The following is a 27,032-nucleotide window of genomic DNA, read 5'->3' as shown; positions in this document are numbered from 1 at the left end:
ATCAAACAGCTAAAGCTGGGCTTAGCCTGTGAAAGGGAAAAGGGACCTAATATGGCCTGAGAAATCTGATGCACGAACGTAAGACTTTTTTGCCTGAGTAAATGGCTGGGGTGAGAACTGATTTGCACATTTCACTGATGGCTTAAAAAGAAGATAGCTGTACCTGTGCCTCATTAATGCCTGTGCTCACATCATCTAAGGGGATAATAAAATTGGGACTCCTAGAATTGAAACAGAACCAGGAAGGGCTGTAGCTCCCTCACTGGCTGTTTAATTGCCACTCCTATTGTATTATGCTGTATTTTGTTTTGCTATATGATAAAAGTATTTTTTTTTTAAAGATAAACACTGGGCTGTGTAGGAAAGTAGCACCTCTCTGGCATAGTTACCCCCCACTTTTTGCCTGGTGTCAGTGTGTTTAGACTGTAGTATACTGGGATCCTGATAACCAGTACTCAGTGTCAGTGCTCTCTCCCCTAAATTTAGCTATAAGGTAACTTTTATACCTCACAATTGGCATACTGGAGCACCCATGTATGTCCCTAGTATATGGTACTTAGGTACCCAGGGTGTTGGTACACCAGAGGTCCCCCATGGGCTGCAGCATGTATTATCCCTCCCATGAGTGCCCATACAAACTGTGACTACAGGCCTGCCATTGCAGCATGTGTGAAAAGGTACATGCACCTTTCAATCCAGATATAAGGTTGCTTTATATCATGGTCACTGCACTCTGACTCTGTAAGTCACCCCTAAGGTAGGCCCATCATCCCAAGGGCAGGGTGCATGGTTCTAAGTGTGAGGGCACCCCTGCATGAGCAGAAGTTCTCCTACAAACCCCAGGCTCCATTTCCTGGACTTTGTAAGTGCGGGGAAGCCATCTTAAGGTATGTAACACGAGTTGTCAAACTACATAACGGCTTTACCAAACCTAGGCATTTCCAACTACATAACGGCTTTACTGAACTTAGGCATGTTTGGTATCAAATATGTTGGAATCCACTGAATCCAGTGCTAGTTGGATGATACCATGTACTCTGGGGGTTCCCTAGGGGATCCCCCAAAGTTTGCATGTACACCCTTGCAGGGTCTGCATGCTAGCCTGTGCTGCTGCCAACCCCAGACACTGTTCAGCCATCCTGCTGCTGAGCCTAACTCAGGTAGGGGAAGGCAGAACCAAGGATTTCCTGTAAGAGAGCCAACCATCATGGTTGGAGCACAACAGCCCCTGCCTGCCCAGTAGTCCACTTAACAATGTCTGCCAATAAAAATTTAATAATACAGATATATAGTGGCATCTCTGTAGCAACGGTTGAACTAGATACTCCATAGGAATTGGACATTTTTGCTAATAATTTACCATTCTGATCTTCATGAAATCTGATACAGAACTGCCCCATCTAACTACATATGTCCCTCAAAATGTGATTAGGTTTTCACCATAGTAGTGATTGAGAACCATGCATTTGCAAACATATAGGCAATAAAGAGGTCAATCCAAACAATTCACACGTGCTCAGGACTGGGTTCAGAAGGTGTTCATTACAAAAGTGCAGCCAGCAAGATGCAATGCGTTTCGGCCACTCTGTCCTTGATCACGCATCAAGATAGTGAAACAACACACCGTAATAAATGCAAACCAGCATGGACATAGAGAATGGACTAAACACATTAAAAAGGGTTAAATCATGGAAAACCGTGGCAGCATCTTGTAATATATACATCAAACTTCATAGACACTGCACATCCTGAAATGAAAATTAATTAGAAGACAATTCCCCATATATAATCCTTGTGCAACAAATATTCAATTAATCTATACAAATAGTTATACAGTGCAAATAATGACTGAGCATTTATATTCATATTTTCAATTAATAAATAACAATATTCTAGGTCACAATACTGAGAGTATCCTGATATGTTCTAACGTCGGGTTTAATTCACAGACTGTATATAATTTTCACCATAACCGCTATAACAGCTACCATATTGTAAACAACCAATCAACCCCAAGTGGGCAACATCATACAATATGATTTGATTTGCTAAAAAACAAATAGTTCACAGCATCTAAATGTAAACTATACCCAACAAGCCCCACTAGGCATCATTCTACGATTGGGTTCACAACACTAGTCATCATAGTTGACAGAGTCCCTACACATAGTCTCATGCTGACATTAGTGATAATTTGCCAAGGACCGTATATAACAGAAACATAAAAGTGTAATCAAACCCTCCATATGTGAATCACTGATTCTTCACCAGAAGAGTAGGGTAGGGTGTCCACACCTGGACAGCCTCTCAACACCCGAGTGTGCCCGGTATAGAGAGTCCCTTCCTCTCCTCCTACAATAAAAAAAGGGGTAAAGACAATGTTAAGATCCCAATCTCACACATCACTCACAACAACAAAAACAGTTTCTTCCAAACAGAGGGGCAAATATTGTGACATTAGATGTTACACAAGGTGAACATGCAATTCCTAGGCAGTGTTCAAAAGTGGGCTTTAGTACTAAGATTAAGAATGTGACAGGATTCCCATTTCATTAGTTTGAGGACCTTGCCCCCTCCCCTATTCTCCATGCCCACCCGTTCTGTACCATAGTGTGTAAGCTGAAATGGTATTGTACAAAGTGTCTAATGACAGGGTAGTGCTTATCGTGATTCTTAATAGCTCAGGCATGCTCAAGTATTCTTTTGCATACTGGGTGTACCGTACTCCCTACATACCTCAGACCACAAGGGCATTCCACTACACATACCACATAACTGGTACTGCAAGTTATAAACTGCAAGATCTTTCTTCGTGTCTTGGTGTGTGGCACCTCATAACCACTCTGGTTATGGGAGTTATAACAGGCTTTGCAGTTACCCCAGATAAATAACTCTGTCAGGTTATGATTGTATTCAGTCCTCTTTACGGTGGTAATGTCACTATGAAAGAGGGCATTCCTCAATGATCTGCCTCTATGGTACATGATGGCAGGACTGTCCCCAACTGGATTACCAATGGTATGGTCATTGTTCAGGAGGTTCAAATTCTTAGTAAGTACTCTCTTAACTGCATTGGACTCACAGTTAAATGTAGTGATGAACCTGATGGGTCCTTCTTCATCATCGGAGGATTTAACTGTGTTAGCAAAAAATATGTAATTTCTGGATTTACTTCCAAATGTTGTTATGGCCTGCTGGAGCACCCCTGTAGGGTACCCACTTTCATTAAATCTTTTAATCATGGTCTCCTGCTCCACCAAAAAATCCTCCTCACTGCTGAAATTTCATTTAGCTCTAATGAGCTCACTATAGGGTATGTTCCACTTCAGTTGAGATGGTGGTTGAGCATAGCATAGGAGTAAACTATTGCCTGCCTTTGGTTTTCTTTACAACTTATATGTAAGCGTATCTCCAGTCACCATCACCACTACATCAAAGAAGACTATACTGTTTTATTGATGGCGCTGCTGAATTCAAGGTTAAATTCATTTGAGTCTACAAAGAGGTTAGTTTGTGTCTCATCTTCCTCCCATATGAGGAAAAGGTAATTGATAAAACAGGCCCACATGACCACCCTGCTCATGTCTTCCTCAAACTCAGCCTGCTCAAAAGGTTGCCGTAGCTGGCAGCAAAGCAGGTGCCTATCACAGTCCGCTGTTTCTGACTGTTAGAAGTGGGGTCTTTGGTTAGCAGTCAGGTTACCCCCTGTCAAGCAAGGACCCTCACTCTAGTCAGGGTAAGTCACACACAATTCAAATTATCCTGTGCCTGCCCTCTGGTAGCTTGGCACTGAGCAGTCAGGCTTAACTTAGAAGGCAATGTGTAAAATATTTGTGCAATAAATCATGCAATAACACAGTATAGCACCACAAAAATACACCACACACTGGTTAGAACAATATATAATATTTATCTGAATAAATGCAAGTCAAAACGATCAAAAGGAAATAAGCATAATTTGAGATATCACTGTAAAAGTGATATAAAGTGTCTTTAGTCTCTAAAAACAATAAATGTCTCTTGCAAGCAGAAAGTACCTGGTTTACGATCAAAATTTCGGCAGGGGACTGCAGAGGAGGCGATGCATGGAAAACAGTTAGGTGTGCATTGGTTTTCCCTTTGCACACAGACTTGCGTTGTTATTTTCCACGCACGGGAAGGCTTTGTGTCGATTTACGGCACGTGGACTTGGATCCGCTTCAGGTTGCAGGGTTTTCATATGCCCAAGGGTCGATGCGCGGAATCCTGGGCTTGCAGAGCGAAGTCATAGGCGCTGCGTCGATTCGGTGGGCATTGCGTGGAAATTTCTCCTGAACAGCAGGCGCTGCGTCAATTTCTCTCTGGAAGTCGGGCTGCGTCGTTCCAGCTCAGCTGTGTGTTGAACCAGTGGGTCCTGCATCAAATTTACAATCACTATGCTGATGCTGCGTCGATCTTCTCCTTGCGAAGTCGGGCAGCGTCGTTCTGGTTCGGCGTGCGGTGACTTTTTCACCGTGGTGCAGGCTGTGCGTCATTTTTTGCAGGCTGTGCATCGAATTTTCGCCACACAAGGTCCAGTTGCAGTAGTGAAGTCTTTTTTTTCCTGAGACTTCAGGGAACAGGAGGCAAGCTCTATCCAAGCCCTTGGAGAGCACTTCTCAGCACAGCCAGGGAGCAGCAAGGCAGCAGGGCAACAGCAAGGCAGCAGTCCCTCTCAGAAAAGAAGTCCAGGTGAGTCCTTTGGGTAGCCAGGCAGTTCCCCTTGGCAGGTCTGGTTCAGGGATTCTTCACCAGCAGGTTTCTTGTCCAGAAGTGTCTGTGAGGTAGAGTGTCTACCCCAAGAAGTGTCTAAAGTCTGTGGTTTTGGGTGCTCTTCTTATACCCATTTTGGCCTTTGAAGTAGGCTTACTTCAAAGGAAAGTCTAATTTGTTTGTGAAATCCTGCTTTGCCCAGGCAAGTCCTCAGACATACACCAGGGGGCTGGAGACTGCATTGTGTGAGGGCAGGCACATCTCTTTCAGGTGCGAGTGACCACTCCTCCCCTCCCTCCTAGCACAGATGACTCATCAGGTTATGCAGGCTACACCCCAGCCCCCTTTGTGTCACTGTCTAAAGAAAGGTACCAACAGCCCAACTGTCAAACTAACCCAGACAGGGAATCCACAAACAGGCAGAGTCACAAAAATGGTTTAAGCAAGACAATGCCCACTTTCTAAAAGTGGCATTTTCAAACATACAATCTTAAAATCAACTAAAAGATGTATTTCTAAATTGTGAGTTCAGAGGTCCCAAACCCCACATGTCTATCTGCTCTCAAAGGAAATCTATGCTTTAATCATGTTTAAAGGCAGCCCTCAGGTTAACCTATCAGAGAGCTAGGCCTTGCAACAGTGAAAAACGAATTTGGCAGTATTTCACTGTCAGGACCTATAAAACACATTAGTATATGTCCTACCTTAACCATACACTGCACCCTGACCGTGGGGCTAGCTAGGACCTACCTTAGGGGTGTCTTACATGTAGGAAAAGGGAAGGGTTAGGCCTGGCAAGTGGGTACACTTGCCAAGTTGAATTTACAGTTTAAAACTGCACACACAGACACTGCAGTGGCAGGACTGAGACATGATTAAAGGGCTACATATGTGGGTGGCACAACCAGTGCTGCTGGCCCACTAGTAGCATTTGATTTACAGGCCCTGGGCACCTCTAGTGCATTTTACCAGGGACTTACTAGTAAATAAAATATGCCAATCATGGATAAACCAATCAACAGTACAATTTACACAGAGAGCATATGCACTATAGCACTGGTTAGCAGTGGTAAAGTGCTCAGTCCTAAAGCTAACAAAAACAGGTCAGGACAAATAGGAGGAAGGAGGCAAAATGTTTGGGGATGACCCTGCAAAAAGGGCCAGGTCCAACACTGACTATACAGTCTCCCGTTAAATAGGAAAAGGTTGTTTTTTAGGCAATAGTCAATCATGTCTAGCATCACGTGTGTGTGGGTATACCGACTAGTAGGCCTGGCTCTTATGAAAGGCTCGCAGGCAGCTATAGCATCTTGGTGCTGAATGCTGGTATACAGTTATTTGACGTCAAGTGTCATTAATAAATAGTCCTTTTCCCAAGGTACCTGCTCAATCTTCCATAGAAGGTCTCCTGGAGAGCGCTTCCTGGTACATATATTTTTTTCGGAGGCCTTTTGTTATCACCCACCCCTCAGATATTGAAGATACTAAAGACTTCAAACAGGTATTTCCAGAGAATGGGCACCTCAGGAGATAGCATGAGCAAGCCCTGTGGGGCCGGAGGTTCCCAGGGCCATTAATGGCTCCAGGAGGAGGGCCACGCAGACCTAAGCTATAATTAGCCCAGGCCAGCCACGGGGAGGTGGTGGTCCCTGAGGCCATATATGGACCAGGCGGGTGGGCAGGCGGCTGCCCCCTCTCTTTAAAAAAAATAACTTGCCCAGGAGGTGGTGGCCCCCGGGGCAATGTGGGTCCACGTAGCCCCCCCTTTTACTGTTTCGTTTTAGCCCCAGGAAGGTGGTGGTCCCCAGGGCTTCAAACAGCCTTAGGAGGTGGGTCAGTGCTGCCCACGTCCATTTAATAAATCAAGCCCCTGGGAGGTGATGGTCCCCAGAATTCACTTGAGCCCCTGGGGGAGGGGGATGGGGGGGGAGTCCGCACAGCCACCCTTCAATATAGTTATAAAGGCCCAGGGAGGTGATGGTACCTGCAGCTCAATAGAGCTTTAGGAAAGGGCCCGTGCACCCCATCCTTTTTCTTTATATCTCTTCATACCCTCAGGACCTGGAGCCAAGTCTCAAAATGGCTTCCTGGTTGAAATGTGGCAGCCAATCAGATCTCACCATGAGATCTCTGGGATCCACAGAGCCTCTGCATCCCTGTATATCTATATTTATTTTTCCTTTAATGTCTCCTAAACTACTGAATGGATTTACACCATATAACAAAAAACGCAATATGCGTGCCCAGCTCAAGCTTCCTGCCAAATTTGGTGTAATTCCGTCCAGCGGTTCAAGCTGTAGTCCTGTTCAAAAACCCTATGGGAATTAACATAGAGGAACACATTTTGGGACACCCCCCCCCACCTTTTTCTGAGCTCCCGCTTGATGGATCACCCAGAAACTTTTCAGACAGCAGCTGACGTGAGTGTCAAATGTTTTTTGGAACATTTTGTGATGATTCATCAACCAGCACCAAAGATATAGGCAGGTAAAATAATGCTTTTTTCTATAGAAACTAGGTCCTAGCTCTAACTACCTAATGGCAAACGCCAGTAGGTAATATTTATGTATATTTCAAAGAACAGTCCCTGCATTCCCTCCTGACCTTCGCCAAGTGGGATTGGTGCACAGCTACGGGCGCAGGACCCGGCAATATTCACCACCAATCTGAAAAACAGAACGCCGGCACTCCAAACGACCCAAAGTTTGTTTAGTATCCATCATATCATATCATATCATGAAAGAAATCCATGGATGTGCTATTATGAATATACAAAGTTAAATCGTGAAGCAACACATACAGTGTGCAGTGCAAAATACTTCCCGGTGCCAACAACTGAACTGCCGGACTATTGAGCCTAAAATGTCACTTCATGTGTTACATGCACTTCTGTAACCTGTCTGGCACCTGTTATTGGTAAATAGGATGAACAGACAAGCAGACAGATAATAGTGGCAACAGAGAGGTAGAAACATTTTACTTTATTTGTGATTTTTGTAAAGCTCTGCATTCCACCTTGTAGAGGTTTTAGAGCACTCTGGTGGATAGGTACATAGGGGAAAAGGAGAAGGAGGAAGAGGAGAAGAAAAAAAGAAAAAAATTAAAGGAGGAGCAGAAGGATGAGAAAGGAATGAATAATCAAACAAACCAGGGGAAGAAATAATAAATGCCTTCACATCTTTGTTGAAGAAGCTTGAGTTAAATTCCAGTTTATCACATTGACTCCTAATTTTGGTACTGAATCATTTATGTATTGTAATTGGCTTTATGTGGTGCTTACTGTCCCTGATGAGGTGTGAAGTGCTTTACGGTAAGTAGCATGCTATTCTGGAACACAAGGTTAGTGGTTAATCCAGTGATTTTTGTTGGTTATTGGCAATATTCTTGTGTTTGCAAGGAAATCATTCCATGCATTTACTCGGGTTTCTTGGTAGTAAATCAAATCAGTCAGAGTTGGATGTGAGTTCATGCAATAGCTGGAATGAAAAGATGGGCTAAAGGATATTAGGTATTATTAGGATACAGGAATATGATTTTAGAAAAGGAAGCGTGATGTGTGTGAGTGAAATAAAATGTGTCCAATTTTCAGAAATACAATAAATGATGAAGACAGGCATGCACCTTAGAAAAGGCCATACTCAGAGAGAGTAGGGCATGCGGAGAATGGAAGGTAAGGAAAGGTTCATTCAAGTGGAAGAGGGAAAAATCTAAAGTTTTAAGTCTGGATCAGTTTTTCAGGCACTATTTTAGAAATATGGTTGGAGGAGCTCTTAGACAGCATGCAATCCGAGTAATATAAATGAGACAAATAATTGTAATAAAAGCCCAAAGATTGTGGCCTAACTGTGACGTTTCCAGGCTCGTTTCCCCTCAAGGCAGAATGGGGATCATATAGATTTGAGTGTCTTTAAGGATCTGAAAATAAATGTGTTGTTCTTGGGTTCGTAACTACTACTCGTAACTGTCCCTTCAGTGACACAATAACCTAGTGTTAGGTACAGGACCTTTTACAACTGCAGACCCTACCCCCAATACAGGTTCCTCCCACTCATGAATCTTAAATTCTCAAGCACTGGATCTTTCATAGATTCACATGCTAGAACAATTCCCTGTCGTAAGACTGGGATCCCCTGGTTATTTTCCAACAGCAGTACATACTCAATCTATAACATACCTTAATAAAACAACAGACATCTTTTACAACCCATCCTCATCTGTTTATGATCCAAACTCCAGCCAATCAAAATGCTCTGCCTCCAGCTGATCTCACACTGAACCTTCCAGTTGTTAGATTTTCTACTGAATGTCCAGAGTGCAGGAACCATATCTGACAGCTCATCACAGAAAGTATTATTTTAATTATGGCAGAGCCTATATTGAAGAAATTACTGTTTAAGAGGAGTGTCATGTGGTAAAAAGAAGATACAGGTAGAAGATCCACATGAGAAGTATCTTTCCTACCTACACCCTGAGCATAAGTCAGCTGACTGTAAGATATGTCAAACTTTCACAGTTAGAACATTAAGGGCCAGATGTAGGTAGGGAAAAATTAGCGACTCGCAAATTGCGAATCTTTGCGACTCGCAATTTGCGACTCGCTAACTGCAATGCAGGTAGAAAATGCGAGGACACTTTGCGACTCGCACACGGAGTAGCACCGCAGATAGCGAGTCCGCTGTTTGCGAGGTCGCTTTTTGCGACCACGCAAAAAACGGACACGCAATTTGCGAGTGGGTGTCGCAAATTGCGACTGTGCCGAAAATTGAATGCAGGTGCTGCAGAACACTCTGGAAAACACTTCCTGGCACATGATGATGACATCACAGCCAGGAAGTTTACAAATACACCTGGGAGGAGGGAGGACCACACCCATTTCTACTTCAGCACAGCAAATAAACAGAGCTCCTGCAACCATGGCTGAAAACCCAAGGAAGAGGAAACTTAAGTTTGCTGAAAAAGAATTGGAGGTGCTGACAGAGGAGTGCTGTCAGCACCATGACCAGTTGTTTGGCAGGTCAGCCCTCACCGTGCCAGAGACAGAGAAGAGAAGACTCTGGCAGGAGATCCAGGACAAAGTCAACTCCCTGGGGGTCAGCCACCGGAGTGTGGAAGAATTAAAAAAAAGGTGGTACGACCTGCGCTCCCGGACCAAGGGGAGGGTGGCAGAGAGGCTCCGGGAGATGAGAGGCACAGGAGGGAAACCATCGACAGTACCACCACCCACACCCCTGGAGGAAAGGGTAGAAGAGACCCTAGAGCCTGAGGCTGTAAGCGGGATGGGAGATCTGGGCACCTCTGAGGCAGGACCATCAACCGGTGAGTACCATGTGACATGCATGTACCCTCATTAATGCCATACCCCCACCCACCTTGTACAAAGGAGCATGCACAACCAAAATAGCTCCATTTCAGAGTAGCAAACACCAGAATGATGCATTATGGGCAATGTAGTCAAGTAGGCAGTTCATAGGCAATAGTTTATTAGGAAGTTGATAACAGATAGTAGATACTGACAGTCTGATCCCTATGTCCCACAGGTCACCCACAAGACACCCCCACCAGCCCAAGCAGCCAGGGGCCACTGGTCAGCCAGCAGGCACATGAGGGAACAGGACCAGCCACCACTGCTACCTGCACCACCGACACCATGTCCCCTCAGGAAACACCTGTTGCAGTAGTGGTGTGTGAGCCTGCACCAGGTACGAGCTAGAGTGCCACAGGAGACAACACAGGGCCTCCACCGCCTCGCAGGCGACATGGAACATCAACATCAGAGTGGCAGGCAGAGTCAGGGCATGCCTCCACATCACCAACCGAGGCGGCACTTCTACGGGGTCAGCGCCTGCAAACCCAAGAATTAAGGAGGATTAGTGGGGCATTGCGGCGCTTTGAACGCAATCATGGCAACAGTATGCAGCAGGTACATTCGGAGTTGCAGGTGATCAGTACCAACATGGGTGACCTTGCACTCTCCATGCGCCAACTAGTGGCAGGACTGCTAACGCGGACCGCCAGCTGCTGCACCACCTGGACAGGATGTCCTCCTCAATAGTAAGGCTGGCTGTGAACACAACAGGGCTGTCTAGGCGCACAGTCAGCCTCCAGGTGGACATGGGCCACTTTGCTGGGGACGTGGCACGGGGACTGGGCCGTCTCAGCCATGCTATAGACCTCATGGAGGCACGGCAGGTGACCAGGGGCAGAGGTGACACGCCACAGGACAGTGAGGAGGGCTCCACTGTCAGCAGTGTCTCTGCCGGTGACACCAGGGTGCTTCGCAGTGGAACCACAAGGCAGGGCACTGCTGACCCCCCTAGTGCCAGCCAGGCTGGCCAAGCCCGCCGCAGGGTTTGACCTCCACACAGTCCTGGGGTTGGGGCACATGACGTCAATGTGTCCCATGCCAGGTGGACTATTGAAGCCCCTGAACTGTTCCTATTGTACATAGTTTTGTTATTTGCACTTATTAAATCACTTGTTCTTTCCACTTAACACATGGACTCTTTGTGTGTTACATTGGTGAGTATGGTAAAAGTTAGCACGTACCTTCCAAAGTATTGGTTTGCAATGTGTTTCCGTCTCAGTCTGCCTTGATTTGCGATGCTCCTATCCCCATGATGGCGATGTGGTAGCTCTTGCTCTTCATCCTCAGAATCTGGGTCTTCAGGGGAGAGAGGTAGCCCACGTCTGGTGGCAATGTTGTGCAGTATAGCGCATGCAACAACTATTTTGAAAGCTGTTATTGGGGTATACTGGAGGGCACCTCCACTTCGGTGGAGGCATCTGAACCTTGCTTTCAGCAGTCCAAAGGTACGTTCGATTATGCTCCTGGTCCTCTTATGTGCACTGTTGTATCGCCTCTCGCAATCATTGCTGGGTGTTAAGTACAGAGTTAGTATCCATGGACGTAGTGCATATGCACTGTCACCTGTTTGGCACAAAAAGTACAATGTTAGCAAGGCATGGGTGGTTTGCACATTGACCTGTGTGCATGTCTTCAAGGTGTATTCAGCTCTACCTAGGAGGTATCCGTCTCCAAACTCCCCACGTTCCAGGCGTTGGTGTATCCCACTGTGCCTAAAAATGTAGGAGTCATGAGTACTGCCTGGAAATTTGGCAACCATGTCAGCGATGACATAATGGGCGTCACATACCACCTGTATGTTCAGTGAGTGGGTACACTTCCTATTTGCGGAACAGATATTCCAGGTTTGCAGGAGGGCATATTTGTATATGTGTCCCGTCTACACACCCTATGACATGGGGGAAGTTGGCAATCCTGTAAAATTCCAACTTGGTGCTGTTGATTTCTGCCTCATTCCTGGGTAGGTATATGTATTGGGACATGTGTGTGAGTAAGGCGTCTAGGAATGCCCTAAAGAACCGTGATAGTGCACTTTGGGATACCCCACCTGCCACGGCAATGACCCCCTGATAGCTACCCGAGGCCAAGAGGTGCAGTGAGCATAGCACTTGCACATGCGTAGGGATGGCGAAGCTGCGCACAGTCTGGCGTTCTAGCTGTGGTTTGAGTAATTCTATTAAATTTAGTATAGCTGCGCTGCTAAGTCTATATTTATCATATATTTCCTCCTCAGTTTGCTGGAAGAGTGTCTGCCTTGTTCTGTATATCTTCTCCTGTCTCTGGCTCCTCCTCCTCCTCTGCTGGGCGGCGTGGGCTCTCCTCCTCAATGCTATCAGGTATATCTCCGCCATCTTGAGTAACCCAGATGCCTTCTGGGTCTCCTTTTATACTTTGGTAATGGTTACCACCTGCTCTGAGTTAGTGGTAAATTGGAAGTGCAAAATTGGCTTTTTGCGACTAGTTGCAATTTGCAAGTTGCTATTGCATATGGTTTGCGACTCGCAAATCGCGAGTCGGTAACAGCTTGCATCGCATTTTGCGAGTCGGAAATGGGATTTTTGCATCCCATTTCCGATTTTGCGGGGTCGCAAATTGCGAATCGGGCCATTAGCGACTCGCAAAAGTTTGCTACATCTGGCCCCAAAGGACAGAGAGAGAAGACTGGCTGTGACGCTTTTGGATAAACAGATAAGTAAAGAGAAGGCTGCAGACAAAACTGCTAAACGACCCTGTGACTGCCATTAAGAGTCAGACATTAGGTCAAATGCTCTCAGGTCACAAGGCCAAACATCACGATGTCCTCGATGAAGACTACGTTGCTGAAATGCCAAAAAAGAAATTTAAACATGACCCCAAAGCTACTAAGTTTAGCTCTGCTAAACTGGCAAAAATCGCCGTTGACGTCTTCAACAGCGAGGGAAGGCTCGTCCGCTGTGATTAAGATCAGGGTTTTGCCGTTGGAGAAGAATGGGGAGGCAGGTTGCCTTCACCAACAGAGGAGACACCGTTGGCAAAGGAGTGGGAGGCAATTTAGAAGGCAGCAGCAGAAGAGCTGATACTGCTGAAGAGTGCGGCAATATCGTTGCCTTCGCCGAAGAAGGAAACCCTTTTGGGGAAGGAAAGGCATGCTTCGCCTACGAGGGAAATACAGTCAGTGAAGAGGCAGCGATTTAAAGAGACATCTGCAGGGAAAATATTGCCATCAACAAGCAGCGAGCAGCTGACACAGTCGACAGTAGACAAGGCACCAGCATTTGCAAAACCAAATATGTTTGACAAGCATCGGCAAAGACACATACCCTTAACAAAAAAACAAGCATTGTCAAAAGTAAATATTGTAAGTAAGAAAGAAGCATGTGCAGTGGCAGATAATACATCACTGGTAACACCAAATAGGTTGCATGCATGTTTTGATGAGGTGCAAGAGGAAATATCAGAGCCAATACAGGAGAAAATGTTGATGTCGCCCGTGCCACCTAGACCGCCAACTCAAATTATTTTAGGGCAGTTTCCCATCACCACAGCAACACGGGCCTCTGGAGCTACTGTGCCTGATTTGGATGGCATAGAGGCATTTTTAGGGACAACAGCAATAAGGAGGAAAGGGCAGTTCAGCCAAGAGATCTGCACATCCAGTACACTAATGAGGAGGATAGCAATTATGAGCCAAGATGCGTTCACGGTCATACCTCAGACAGGTTGATACAAGTGCCTTTTCATATGTTTAAATCACTACAGAATGTGGTGGCTGACATTTATAATAGGCCGCAACCGAAGCCGGAATAGAAGGAAAAGATGTCTAATGAGACTCCTCCGACACTGATTTTGCAGTGAGGAAAAATGTCAACAAAAGCAGCAACAATCTAGGAATGACTGTCCATAGGACAAAGAGCAGAATGATGAAGATGATGATGATCAAGGGAATTAGTTGATTCAGCCTTCAATAGCGTAGGCGATGATGACAATAAAGGAGATAAGGATGATGATGTGCAAAGTCTCCCTGGAACACCTGAAGATGATTCAGAATGGAATCAATTTAACACTCCTAAGGATGCCAGTCAAGAACCTATGAAACAGGATTATCCCCAAGATGACATAGTGATGTTTCATTCCCTAATAGAGAAGGCCTCGGAATGTTTTAGTCTGCCATTCTCTGTTGCAGAGAAATCATGTTTTTTGTTCGATTTTAAAGAGAAAATCACAGAGGTATGAGGTCTATTCCCTTATTATAGTACCTGTGGAAAAAAGGTTTGCTACTGAGGTAGAATCGGGTGACTGCTTCAGTAAATCTGTCAAAAAATGAGAGAAAGTACAAGGCCATAAAAGCGGGGTGCATTCTGAATCAAGTTTTGAAATGAGTCGGCCATATTGGCAGCTGCACAGCACATGTTGAGAAATAAGCCATCGCCATGCATAGCACCCACAGACAAAGGAGATAGGAAATGGGATTTGATGAGAAAGAGTCAGTATGCAAACTCTACAGAAATCAGAGCCCGTTATGACAGGAAGTTATGGAGTGATTGTAGGAGGCTGGTGTGGTTTGTAGTGGGTACCATAGGTACCTATACCTTATACCCGGTCCAGTTCTCCCTTATTAGTGAAACGTAGTCAGTGTCTAGAAGCCAGGCTCTCTAGAGGGAACTGTAGGCAGAGCAGCCAAGGCTGAACTAGGAGACATGCAAAGCTCTTGCAATATCATTGTAGTCACACAGTACTCAAACACATGAAGATAATACTCAGTGTTACAAAAATAAAGGTACTTTATTTTAGTGACACAATGCTAAAAGTATTTTGGAGACTATACTCCCCTAGGAGGTAAGTAAATTACACAATATTTACTTACCTCCTAGGTAACCAAAAGCAGATAAGTAAATAGTCAGAAAACAGTGTAAACAGTGAAAATCACAATAGGTTGAAATGGGCATAGGGGGAACAAAAACCATATACTAAAATAGTGGAATGTGAAAGTCTATTTCCCACCTAGGCAAGTATAGTGTGTAGAGGGATGCTGGGAGTGTAAGAAAACACCAAAGGTAAGTGATAGACCCCACCCCAGAGCCCAGGAAAACAGGAGTAAATCACAGTAAGTTTCCTAAAACACATAAGAAGTTGTGATAGAAGATTATGCAAGAACCGGAAGAGACTGCAAGACATCAACAATGGATTCCTGGACCTGAAGACCTGTGAAAGAAGTGGACCAAGTCCAAGAAGCACTGAAGAGTCCAGGGAGAACAGGAGCCCCTGCTATCCCAGAAGAAGGTGCAAAAGAAGAACCACCCGTGAGAAGACAAAGTCACTATTGCACCAAAGAAGACAGATGCAGGTTCCTGGTTGGTGCAGGAAATGTCCCATGCCGGATGGATGAATGCAGTCTAGTTTGCGTCGCTGGATTCCACCAACAAGCCTTGGCACACTCAAAGTTTGCGGTTATCGGAAAATAGCACTGACTGGGACCAGGAGGGATCTGGTACCCTCTCCCCAGGAGGGGGAGACAGAGGGGGCTCTCAGCAACTCAGAGAGCCCTCAGAAGACCAGGCAGCTTGCACAGGAGTCCCATAGGATGGGGACAAAGAAGGTATAAACGGAGGCCCACGCAGCTGACACAAAGGATTCCCACGCCGCCGGAGAATCACTCAGGAAGCAGTGCATCACAGGATGGAGTGCTGGGGGCCTAAGCTGTGCTGTCCATGAAGAACTTCTTGGAAGGTCACACACAAGCCTTGGCAACTGCAAGTCATACAGTGCATAGGGGTACTGTCTTGCGTGGGAAGGCAAGCTCTTACATCCTCCAAAGTTGGACAGCTGGACTTTGGGATTGCCGGAGTCACTTTAGTCTACTACCCGTGTTGCTGCATTCATGCCTGTCGTCTGGAGAGGGGACCCAAGCCACTGGTGGTTGCTGCAGAGAGGTTCCTGCTGAAGCAGAGAAGTGACTCTGTCACTCCATGGGAGAATCCTTCGGTTCTTCTGGTGCAGGCTGAAGACAAGCAGTCCTCTGAGGATGCACAACCTGGAAACTGTTGCCGTTGCTGGCAGGAGCTGAAGATATAATGTTGCAGAAGTCGTCTTAGCTTCTTTGTTGCAGTTTTGTAGAGTTCCTGGAGCGGTCAGCGGTTGTTCCGTCGGTAGGAGATGAAGTAAAAGATGCAGAGGATTCCTGCTGGAGTCTTGCAATCTGAATCTGAAGAAACACCCACAGGAGAGATCCTAAATAGCCCTGAAAGGGGGATTGGTCACTTAACCAGGTTAGCACCTATCAAGGGAGATCTCTGATGTCACCTGCTGGCACTGGCCACTCAGATGCTCCCAGAGTGCCCCACCACCTTGGAATCTACAATGGCAAAACCCAGGGACACTCTGGAGGAGCTCTAGGCACCACCCCTGGGGTGGTGATGGACAGGGGAGTGGTCACTCCCCTTTCCTTTGTCCAGTTTCGCACCAGAGCAGGAACTGGGGGTCCCTGAACTGGTGTAGACTGGATTATGCAAGGTGTGAACCATCTGTACCATTCAAAGCATTTCCAGAGGCTCTCGGAGGCTACCCCTCCCATGCCTGTGACACCTATTTCCAAAGGGAGAGGGTGTAACATCACTTTTCCAAAGGAAATCCTTTGTTCTGCCTTCCTGGGCTTGAGCTGCCCAAGCAACAGGAGTACAGAAACCTGTCTGTGAGGTGGCAGGTGCTGGGGCTGCCTTGAAAACCTCAGAAGGCTGGTATGGCAATACTGGGGGGCCACTGTGGTCTAGGATTCCTAAAACAAATCTGGGCTAGGAGAGTATCTCATGAATGGAGCTCTGTGTGTGATTGATAACTTCCAACGTCTCACTTCAAGCCAGCTCAAAGTCTTACTCTCGCCATGAACTCAGACAAACTTCACCAGCTTCCTGTGCTTCTGTCCATAAAACCAGCAGTGATGCTGAATCTCTGTCTAATATTAGGCAATTAAAAGGGAGAATAAGCACAACATCAGCATAACTCTCTGTTAACCTAATGCACCACTAGAAACTGGAGTATATGCTTCAAACAGTTCCCTTTGGGCACAAAACTAACCCAATCACCAACACTGTACTACAGTAACTGACAACCACTGGGTTAACCACCAACTTTGGGCTGCATAGTAGCAATCTATCTGTCGTAAAGCGCCTCAACACCTCATCAGTGATAATAAGAGCTACATAAATGATCTTACAATACCATAAAATACTTGTGGCTTTTAAATCAATGTCCTTGTGCAATGACCAGGAAACCTTGGAAAGCTCTATTGTGCGAGGCTCACTCAGCCTTGCTTGAGAGGTGCACAAAAACTGACTTCACTTTGGCATGGCGCAGTAAGAAAAATACAGTTAATAAGTATAAATATGTAGACTGTGTGAACGAAGTGGGAAGCAAAATCACAGAATTTGAAATAGCATGCAATAATGAAGAGAAGCAACAACTACATTGAAGACCCTTGTGTTTGCTAGGTGTTCCAGTACACTGGGGAAATGGGGAGACTTGCCATTCACTTGGTGCAGTGCTGGCCAGCGTATGTTTTCATAGTGCTTTTCAATGGCCAGTAACTCAATGCAGTGGCAGGCATGTCGGCATGGAAAGGGTGTTGGTTGGATGAAATCACCTATGATTGGGTGAGATGTCACAAGCCAAAGATGTACTGAGGTCGTGCACAGCAGTCATAGTGTGCCACAAGGCAAAGTGACTGAGCAAGACAGAGGGCCTCATTATGAACATGGTGGTCCAGACCGCTATGCCAGCGGTGGCGGAAATTACCACCACTGGCATGGCGGCCTGGACCGCCATATGATAAACAAGGGAAGACCGCCACAGGCAACCCTCCGCCACTGCCAGGCTTCCGCCGACAGGCAGCCTGACGATGGTGGATTTCTCTATCCGACAGGGCTGCGCTGCATGCAGCGCCGCCCTCCGGATAGAGAACCTTTGTTATCCCCCTTCCACCAACCTTTCCCTGACGTGGGAACCGCCAGGGAAAGGCTGGAGGAACGGGTGCTCCGGGGCCATGTGCACAGCCCCAACACGCAGGTCACTGCCCGATTTACGGGCAGTGATATGCGCGACGGGTGCTGCTGCACCTGCCACTGGTGGCATTGACAACAGCTCCATGTGGAGCTGTCTGCAATGTCCTGGCCCAGCATTCCACTGGGCTGGCTGGGGGAAACACTGTTTCCGCTCGCCGGCCCATGGAATATATATTATAGGGCCGGCAAGGTCTTCTAGGGGCTGGTGGTCTATGTTTAGACCGCTAGCATGAACACCGCAGGGAATCCCGCTGTGTTCATAATGAGCCCCAGAATGTTGAGAGTATCTCTGCAGCAGAAGTGTGGAACTCATGTGAGACGTTAATAGTGCTTGAGTCTGAGAAACTAAATTGGTCCGCAGTATGTATGTGTAAGTGGTGTGAGTTAGGGCCACTTGTGTCCTGATCCAGATTTTGGTATTGTTTGTTTGCAAAAAGCTAAAGAGGGAGGCTAAATTCTTGTGCATCTGTCGTGATTGAGGTGCAGTGAGTGAGATGCAGCAGACAGTGTGTGAGGTGTGTCACTACTACAATGTAGGCAAGATGCTGGTTGGTTAAGCCAATAGTAGTTGTGTATCTCACTGAAGCCAGGTTAATAGTTCTGCCTAGATCAGTGGGTATATGGTTTTATAGAGGGTTATGTGATGCTCTCAAAAGCAGTGGATATTTCAGATGATAGTATTAGAATGACATGCTGATCCACAGCACTACGTGAAAGGTAAAAATGCACAAAACAGCTGGTCTGGAGAACTCACAGAAGCAAGGGAAGTGAGAAGATACAAAGCAGGCTGTGGGGTATTCAAAAAGATGTAGAAACCAGGTCTTAACATTAAGGTTTAGCAGCAATAGGGTGTTACGGCAGGAGTTGATTTTGTGCAAGGTTTGGTGCACTAACAAGTACACCGGAATTAAGGCCACAGTTGGCAGCAGTCCAAAATACCGGCCACATGGAATGAGCTGTCAGACCAGAGATGAATCATTGACCTTGTACTACATCCTAATGAGATGGGTTGGGCCTTGATGTTGGTGCAAGACACAGGTGACAATGTCCAAAGTTCATGTAACTTGCAGAGATGGTGTAGACTGGGTGTATGGCAAAACGAGCACTTGATGGCCCAATGGAAGGCAGGTAATTTTGAATGTGAATGCCAGCAGAAAGTCTCAGGGTTTGGTAAGTTGTATAGAAAATGTCTGGCCCCCTAGATGACAATTTTGATCATTGAGTCTACATTTCTGAGCTTCATCTTCAAACAAAAGAAACAAAAGCATTGCCTGGGTTTGTAGGTCCAAAGTCTTCTTTGGAGGAATATTCATCAGGTGCTGAGGCTGAGTGATATATTGACCAATAAGGAGACTGTCTCGGCTAGAGGATGCCTAGGAGACTATGCAAGATTTGTCAGAAGTAGGAACTATAATGCATTGACGACAAAGGTCATACAATGTTTTTCCTGAAATCTAACCTTTGGCACTGATGAATACTCAAATTATTGTTGACAGATATCCTAGGTCTAAGCCTCAGATTCCATTTTGTTTGTGATGTTTTACTGCACCACGTGGATAAACGCACATTTTACGTCTCAGTAGAAATAAAGTTTAAATGTGTTTCAAAGGCAGACACAGCAACCTTCACAGGCCATTCCGAATAAAATGTTGTATTAACTCAAAGTTGCACCTAGATGTCTTAGCAGAATCGCACATGATGTAACAATATTTGTTGTTCATGAGAAACCCCACTTTGTAGAATAGGTAGAGATTTCCTGAATGTATTCCTTTGCAACTATTTCACTCTACTTAACTCTGATTGATTCAACTATCAATCAATCAGGATTTATAAAGCGTGGCTAATCACCTGATAGGGTATCCAGGTGCTTGCATGTCCCTGAGGCTTATTCGAACAGCCAGGTCTTAAGGGCCCTTTGGAATTCCGGAAGTGAGGTGATGGCCCAAAGGTGTGTGGGGAGGCTGTTCCAGCCTCCCCACATGTTCAGCCATAGCAAATGTGAAAATCCTTTGCTCAGAGCCCGATAAAAGGATGTTTTTTGTATGTGAAAGATAACCTTTTTCTTACTGATCCTGCAAGGTGAATATATCTCAAAAATCGACCCTACTTTAGACTTGGAATTTGTGACCTGAACTTTCCTATGTCCATTGATTGATTTCTATATTTTAACTGAGTTGTGTACTTTGACTTATTGATTAATCAATGTTAAGTAACCAAATCGATAAAAGTATAGCAACATTCAGAAAAGAAAATCTTCAAGGTTTAAGACTTCTCTGTTCAGTGTCAGACTGGCCTATAGGGCAATCAATCAGTGCCCAAAGGGCTGGACTGACATTTCTGTGTGTCTTTTGACTGAGGGTCAGTTTTGTGGACCTGATATTAATATATATATATATATATATATATATATATATATATATATATATATAATAGAAACAGTTTGGAGCAGCACTGTCTAGAGGACTTAGAATGAGGAATTACCACTGGTACCAGAGAAGCAACTACAGCATTGTTTACAGAACTCTGAATGGGGAATTACCTCTGGGACCAGAGAAGCAGCTAGCAGCACTGTCTAGAGGACTTAGAATGAGGAATTACCACTGGGACTAGAAAAGCAGCTAGCAGCACTGCCTCGTGGATGTAGAATGAGGAATTACCAATGGGTCCAGAGAAGTAGCTTGCAGCATTGTCTAGTGGACATAGAATGAGGAATTACTGATGGCATCAGAGAAGCAACAAGCAGCACTTCCTAGAGGACTAAGAATGATGAATTACCACTGGGACCAGAGAAGCAGCACCTTCTAGAGGACTTAGAATGAAGAATTACCCCTGGGCCTAGAGAAACAGCTGCAGCATTGTCTACAGGACTAAGAATGAGGAATTGTCACTGAGACCAGAGAAGCAGCTGCAGCACTATCTAGAAGACTTAGAATGTGGAATTACCATCTGGACCAGAGAAGCAGCTACAGGATTGTGTATAGGACTAAGAATGAGGAATTACCACTGGGACCAGAGATGCAGCTAGCAGCACTGTCTGAAGGACTCAAAATGAGGAATTACCACTGGGACCAGAGAAGCAGCTACCCGCACTGTCTAGAGGACTCAGAATGAGGAATTACCACTGGGACCAGAGAAACAGCTAGCAGCACTGCCTAGAGGACTGAGAATGAGGAATTACCGACTGCACCAGAAACACAGTTTGCAGCATTGTCTAGAGGACTTAGAATGAGGAATTACTGATGCGACCAGAGAAGCAGCAAGCAGCACTGCCTATAGGATTAAGAATGAGGATTCATCACTGGGAACAGAGAACAGCTGCAGCACTGTCTAGAGGATTTAAAATGAAGAATTACCACTGGGACCAGAGAAGCAGCTAGCAGAACTGTCTAGAGGATTCTCAATAAGGAATTATCAATGGGACCAGAGAAGGAGCTAGCAGAACAGCCCATAGGATTTAGCATGAGGAATTACCGACAGGACCAGAGAAGCAGCTTGCAGCACTTCCTAGAGGACTACGAATGAGGAATTACCACTGTGACCAGAGAAGCAGCTGCAGCACTGTCTAGAGGACTTAGAATGAGGAATTACCACTGGTACCAGAGAAGCAGCTGCAGCATTGTCTACAGGAATAAGAATGAGGACTTACCACTGGGAGCAGCTGGCAGCAATGTCTAGAAAACTTAGAATGAGTAATTACCGAAGGGACCAGAGAAACAGCCTGCAGCATTGTCTAGTGGACTTAGAATGAGGAATTACTGACAGGACCAGAGAAGCAGCAAGCAGCACTGTCTAGAGGATTTAGAATGAGGAATAACAGATGGGACCAGAGAAGCAGCAAGCGGCACTGCTGATAGGATTAAGAATGAGGAATTACCACTGGGACCAGAAAAGCAGCAAGCAGCATTTCAGCAGTTGACCTTTGTTTAGAAGTGAATACACCACTTAAAGAGAAACAGGTGCATTAAACTTAGTAATAGAGTGAACTGTGCAGTGTTTCCTCGTCAGAACTGCCCTCATCAAGAACATTATTTGTTAATTTGTGAGTGAGATTATTCCAATGTTAGGAGCTGAGAACAGAATTCATTATCATTTCTTGAATTACAAAGGACTTTGGACTGATTTTTTTATGTTATGTTTATTTTTATTTTGCATTCACTCTAAAAGGTGGAATTGAACATGCGATTAAGGGAAAACACATTTACATTTGATTCTTGAGAATCCATATGATTTGACCTATTGGTCATCTAATGCTATATGAAAAAGTTGTTAAAGAAATATCAATACGAACCACGTTTATATCCACTTGAAGTATGTGGGTGTGCTTTTTACATGATTTAGTAAACACATCACTTATATGCTAATACCTCTCACAATTTTTGCTTTTCTGGAAGAGGTGCTGCTGACAGTTAAAACACTGTATTAAAATGTTTACTTTTTAAGTGCAGCTGGTTATGAGCGCGCAAAGCAGAGCTTGCGTAGTCCATGTTATTCAAAACGTTTTTATGCAGTTTGTTTTTTAGCAATTTCACAGCACACTTCTCACCCCAAAAAGACACAGCAAAAATAAACATTATTGGAACTTGTCTGTCTGGGTCGGGAACATGGCGGCCGCGTGAGGTCCGCGGTCGGGAGTTAACCTGGTTCCGGTCGGCGAGCGGTGACAGAGGTGGTTGTGCTGCGAGTGGAGGCTCGAGTGGTCGGGCATCTTCCTTCTGTCCTCCTAGTTTTTTGATTCCCGGCAAGTGGCAGTGCGGGGAGACCGTGATGGAGAGCGGGCGGAGTTCTGGAGTCTCGGGCGCGGCGCTGTGGACAAAAGCCGCACACAGCGTGTGCTGCGGGAGATGCTGCCGGATTTTCTGCAGCCCTCGCGGGCCGCGAATTGGAAATCTTCCTGGCGCTTGGAAGGTGAAGGAGAAGGTATTCTCCGATGACAGTAATTCGCCCCCTGATACCACGGTAAGGGATTGTGTTTGCATGACGCCGGTTAAGTTGAGGGCTCGGGCAACTTTTAGAAGCCCCCCGACGACATTTACTCAGCAGCAGTACAGCATAGGGGAGGGCGAGGAGGCTCCCTCGGGTTAGTTTTTGGACCCCTCACGGGGGCTGGGAAGGGTGGCCTTGGCAACAAGAAAGGTCACAGGAAACTGGCAGCTAACATTAAAAAGGGGAATCACCTGGCAAAAGCACAGCCTGAAATTAAATTACGGAAGAGGCACAGCAACAAACCAGGCTTTAATCCCAATTTGAGTAAGGCTACCCTTGCGTAGGTCCAGCTGTTAGACGGTGGTAGGCCAATCTCACCTCTAGCACCTTTTTTGAGGAATCCTTCTGGAGGCTCGGAAATGCTGCCTTCACAGTCTCTCGCTTCCACCTCCCCACTCGAGATTGGTATTAGCAGGGGGCAAGGCAGTGATAAAGTGGCTGCACAAGGCCAATCTGCTAAGCCAATAGACGCGCCTGCCCCCCTATTAGTTGGTGTGCCTGAGACTGCTTCACAATCACAGGACTCAGTGGTTCAGAATCTCCTGGTATCATTAACAAATGAGATCAGAGGAAAGTTTGAGGTCTCTGAGCATAACCAAGAAAAAATCAGAGTTTCCTGTGTAGCCTTGGAAACTAAATTGAATATGTTAACTGAGAGAATTAGCAGGATAGAGGCCGTGGTTGCGACGCATGAAACACAGGTACTAGCCAATTCTCAGGGCATTTCTCAATTGGTACGTAACGAAAAAGTGTTTCAAGAAAAGCTGGAATCCTCAGAGAATAATCTGCGGAGGAATAATATCAGACTATTGAATGTTCCTGAAGGCATGGAGGGCGAAGACATTAAGGGCTACGTAATAATTTTGTTCCGGAATTTTTTTCCGTCTGTGGTGCATTTAAATCTGGAAGAGGATATACAGAGAATTCACCGAGATCCCTTCAGACGGAAGCTTGATAGGAAGGTGCCTAGGAAAATTCTTATTAATTTTGGTACATATTCTATAAAGAAGAAAATCCTGTCTGAATCTCTTAAGGCAGGTAGCTTTTCTATGGGCGAAAGGTCCTTTCAGATACGTTCAGATGTTTCCAAAGCAACTCTAGATAGGCAGTGGGAGCTGGGCAAGTTCATGCAAGAACTTAGATCCTTTGGCGCCACCGTGCAGATGAGATTTCTGGCATTTTTTAAAATTATGTGGAACAATACAATGTACAACATTAGGGACCCTGTCGAAGTTCAGGTCCTGATTGAGAAGATGAAAAGATCACCTTGACAGAGCGATTTTCTTTAGAAATAAGTCAACCGGAACTGTACTGAGCTCATATGGGCTGTAATATTCATCCCGTTAAAAGGGTAGGGAGGGTTACCGCGGGGGTAACACGGGTTTTCTTTTGATATTGGATGGTGGTTTTTTCTCACTAGGTGGGGGGTAGAGGGAGGTAGGGTAAAAAATTGGGTATATAAATGTCCTCAAGAATGCTTTGGAGGGAGCAGCTATGGGTTCGCCAGTTTACCTATATCCCAGTCTCTCTTTGTTTTTTGTTTTTTTTCTCTTGCTAGTGATTTAGACAATGGCTAGTCATAAAGGGGTTTTGATGAAATTTCTTTCATGGAATATCAATGGTGTACGGGTTAAAGGGAGGAGGTGAAAATCTTTGAGTTCCTAAAAGGGATAGATGAGGAAGTGATTATTTTACAAGAGACTCACCTAATGCAGTCCGAGTGGAATGAATGTCTTAAACATTTGAATTGGGTGGGCTTTAGTGCATGTACAAATCAATCTTGCACTGTGAAAGGTGTGGCGATTGTCATAAAGAAATCTGTAAGGGTAAAGGTGGCAAATGTCACAAGAGATTCTAAGGGTAGGTGGCTGATTGTCGAGGCAGGTTTGCACGGTGTTTGGTTTACGGTAGTGGGATATTATGGGCCTAATGTGGATAACCCAGCTCCTTTTCAGGAGTTGTACAACCATTTACTGGAAGCAAAACACCCTATTATAATAGGTGGGGATTTTAATATTTTGCTGGACCCTATGTTAGATAAGCCAACACCAAGGCTGACGGTGAATCTTTCTAAAACTTGCTCGTGGATAAAACAAGCAATGGTGGATCTGAGTCTGATTGATATTTGGCATCAGAAAGGCGGGGAGGATCCACGGTTTATGTTTAATAATAAAAAGTATGGCCATCATTCTAGGATAGATTTTTTTCCTAATACAGAGTAATTTGAGGGATATGGTGAGATATGTTGGTCATGCCTCGGCTCACCTATCGGATCATGCAGCGGTAAAAATGCATATTCTTCTTAAATCTCAACCATCCTCTCACAGGTGGACAGTTAATCAAGCTCTTTTTTTTAATCAGATAGTTGTTGAGGGTTTGAGGAAGGACACTAAAGAGTTTTTTTTTATTAATCATGGTACCACTACCTTGCAGACTCTGTTGGACGCGTAGAAAGCATTCATTAGAGGGAGGCTTGTGGATTTGGCTACCTTTAAGAATAAGGAGGAAAAGAATCAGCTAGAGCGACTTGAATCTCAAGTGACATTTCTACAGGAAGCAATCTTTAATGATCATACAGATGAGGGAAACGAGCTGGGCACTTTGGATGCCCAACTAGATTCTGCTAAAGCAGACCTATCTTTGTTCTTGGAGGGGAAAATTAGGAAGAGCTGGGACAGTAGCCGGTATGCTCATTATGAGTACGGAGAAGGCTGTGGTAAACTTTTAGCCTGGAAAACTAAAATAGATCACTCCAAGAGCTACATGACATCTATTAAATCAGAGACAACTGGAACATTATGCACAGTTGCATCTGAGATAGAGGAGGCCTTTGTAGCCTTTTTTCAGGATCTCTATACCGATGATTTGCATTGTTCGGAAATATCGGTTAGGGGTTATTTATAAGGGGTACATCTTCCCCAGCTAACGGAAGCTGAACAGCTACATTTGGTCAGGAGGATAGATGCAGGGGAGGTAAAGGCAGTAATTCAAGTTTTAAAAAAGGGGATGGCCTCGGGCCCGGATGGGCTCCCCAATGAGCTTTACTGTGCACTTTGTGATGAGGTTGTCCCAATTTTAGTGGAGTTGTTTAATTTTCTTCTACAGGAAGGTGTAGATATGCCTATTACGTGGAATGAAGCGGTCATATGCCTTCTCTTAAAGCCCGGGAAAGACCTGGCATTGTGTAGTTCATACAGACCAATATCTTTGTTGAACTCAGATTATAAACTTTATACTTATGTTTTGTCTAAGAGACTCCAAGATCCGATTAGGAGGTTGATCCATGAAGACCAAAAAGGGTTTATTAGGGGTCGGCAACTGCATAAGTTAACTCATGACTTATTAGGTGCAGTAGATTTGGCTAGTCTAGGAAGGGTCCCTTTGACGCTTCTCACCTTTGATGCTGCCAAAGCATTTAATAGGGTGAATTGGTATTTTTTACTGAGTGTTATGAAGTGCTACAACTTGGGTTCAAAATGTATCAGAGCAGTTCAGGCTATTTATAAAGCCCCGGTTGCTAGTACCTTGGTCAATGAAAGAACATCTTTGAAATTTAAGATCGAAAGAGGGATGCGTCAGGGCTGTCCACTGTCCACTCTCCTTTTTGATTTGTATATTGAGCCCTTGGCTGCAATAATCAGAGTTGATAGCCAGATCCCTTCTTTTCAATATAAAGGCTGGACAAAGAAGGTTGCTTTATATGCTGACGACTTGATGATTTATACTGGTGACCTGACGCATGTCTTTCCTAGAATTATTTAACGTTTAAATGATTTTGGTAAGGTGTCAGGTTACTCTGTGAATCCAGAGAAAACAGAAATTATGGAACACTACTTACAATAGTCCCCTAGTTAAGCAACCAATTAGATATGTAAGGTTTCAAGTTACCGCTTGCCTTCAAGAAATACCTAGGATAAATT

Source organism: Pleurodeles waltl, chromosome 4_2, assembly GCF_031143425.1.
Source record: "Pleurodeles waltl isolate 20211129_DDA chromosome 4_2, aPleWal1.hap1.20221129, whole genome shotgun sequence".
Lineage (NCBI taxonomy): Eukaryota > Metazoa > Chordata > Amphibia > Caudata > Salamandridae > Pleurodeles > Pleurodeles waltl.
The sequence above is the reverse complement of the archived record's forward strand: the minus strand, read 5'-3'. Positions refer to the sequence as shown.